This window comes from Hippocampus comes, unplaced genomic scaffold, assembly GCF_001891065.2.
Source record: "Hippocampus comes isolate QL1 unplaced genomic scaffold, H_comes_QL1_v1.1 scaffold229, whole genome shotgun sequence".
NCBI lineage: Eukaryota > Metazoa > Chordata > Actinopteri > Syngnathiformes > Syngnathidae > Hippocampus > Hippocampus comes.
This window is the reverse complement of record NW_017806060.1, coordinates 121,176-123,575: the sequence shown is the minus strand read 5'-3', so window position 1 is coordinate 123,575 and position 2,400 is coordinate 121,176.

Genomic DNA, 2,400 nt, shown 5'->3' with positions numbered 1-2,400 from the left:
CACGTTGGTTTGTTCTGAAGTATTTTGCTCCTACGACTACAAAGGAGCAAAGCCGTCGATTTTCAGTGTTCAGTGTTCTTTCGCCGGGTGCTCAGAGCAGGTGCAGAAAATCTTGACCCGTGGGCCTTTTTGACCGACGCGTGTCACCCATCTTTTCTGAAAAAATCTAGGAGCCGCTTAAATTTGTGAAAAAATGTCAAACCACCGAATGGCAAAGTAACCAATCGATTGGTGTATTTAACGTGCTCTGACCACGTCAAGAGGTGAAATGCTTCAGATCAAAACACGCTGCTCTGAACAAATGTTGTAATTCTTGACCTATGGGCTGGCTTAACTAAAGGGCGCACCCAAAAAATAAAATCAAAAATGCCCGGGAACTGCTTGCGGCAAAATGTTGACAGTTGTTTTAATTAGGATGGGGGCAAAAAGGAACTAATTGATTGGTGCACTTAACACGCGTCAAGAACAGGGGTTGTTAAAGTTTGCGAAATTTTTCGAACAGTTTTCAGAGCAATTTTGTGAGTTGACTTGAGTGAAACATTTGAAGTTGTCCTTGTCGGAGTTTCAATCAAAAAAAAAAAAAATCAACAAAACCACTGCTCTGAGCGCTGTCTAAACAGGTTGCTCAAATTTTTTTGACCCGTGGGCCATTTTGATCAGTTGTTTCACAAAACCCCCCGGCAGCAGTTCCAATCGGCAGTTAAAATCTCAAAACGAATCCTCTAACGCAGCGCAACGAGACCAGCCCATCGTTTGGCGTGCTGAAAGCGCTCTTAGCGCGTGTCAAGCGGCGGCACACTTTACATGGCGGTCTCGTCCCGCCCGAGCGGCAGATAAGCGTCAGGGCCCATTAGCGGGGGTGCTCCTCCTTCAGACCCATTAGGTCCTGCGAGGACTTCAAACAGCAATTTGTTGTGCAAATAGGACGTTCAATTTGCGGCTGCCAAGTGAGAGTGCGGAAGAAAGAGCGAGCGAGGGAGCGGGAGAAAGACACGTCCCTCTCGCTCTAATTGAATTTTCAAAGGGACATTTTCCTCCATTTGTGTCGGCCGGCCCGGGTGATGAATGGCCGAGAGCACAAAGAGGCCGTGCGTGTTTTATCCGTCTTCGCCGCGGTCGTTGAGATGGAGGCGGAAAAATAGCCAATGGGAATGGACCGCCTCCGTATCGTCAAACGCAAACTTTGACGCCTGAGTTTGATTCGGCCCCCCCTGAGTCAATGCACAAAGCTGTGGAATTTTGGTCCAAAATGGATGGATCGTGTAAGGCTCATCCGCTCGGCGCGGCGAACACTGCTGGAAAAAGGCAACATAGACCAGCGTGGGTTTGTTGCCTTGTTGGCGTCACCCGGGAGCAGAGTCGGCGTGTTGCAGCGGCTCTGCCGGGAGCGAGTGACCAACTGGGGTCTTGCCGGTGTCACCGGCTAGCAGCAGGGTACCAACAGCGTGTCGGTCTTTCTAACCACTTGGTAGAACGGGCGGCGCCGTCACTCAAGGTTCGGGAGGACGCATCTTGGCTCCTTTGTTGAGCTTTGGCTCCCGGTTGCTAACGACACCCACCAGCAAGAGCAGCAGGCTGCTGTTGCCCTGTTAGCTGCTGGTGACACCACAACAAAACCATGCTGGTCTATACTTCAACTTTAAAAGCTTCCGACCTAGGCTAAAAGTCTTGATAATTTACTTTTGTACCTGGTTCCGACTGGGGCTCCTTTGGACAAACCCTAGTCGTAGTTCGTGAAACACGAGGCCTGGAATTTGCACCCCAAACTGCTGCCGCAAAATGGCCGCCTTGAGACTTTTTCCTGCGTGCTGTCGTGTCATGTTCACCCAATTTCATGCAGGATGGTGAAACTCGGCGACACTGTTGTCGTCCGCGCTGGGAAAAACAAAGCCATCTCAAAATACAGTCAACCGTCCATATTTTTTTTTTTTATTAATTAAATACACCATAGTGGAGCAAACGTCTTGGAAAATATCACAAATAAATTCATCTCTTTTTTATCGGGGCATTTAAATGTCGGGGAAACTCTACACCATTGAATAACTGATGAGGGAGCATGAGTTCTGTTTTTTTTTTTTTTTCCAGGTGTGAAAGGGACGAGAGTGGTGAGACAACAACATTAACATGCATACCGTACATACAAATACACCAAGTGTGTGTGGTCTTTTTTTTTTTTTTTTTGACACACCAGCTAAGAGAAAAAAAAAAAAAGATATATATCACAATCCCGCCACAACATCAAAATGATACATGTTGCTTCAATAGAAAACATGACACCGTCAGATTTTAGGAAAAAAAAAAAAAAAAAACAGTCACAATCTCTTCCTGGAGAGTCTTTTTGTGTTGGGTGTCCCGCCTTGTTAAGTGCAAGTATCTGGTCCAGGTTTGAGGAGAGTTTGG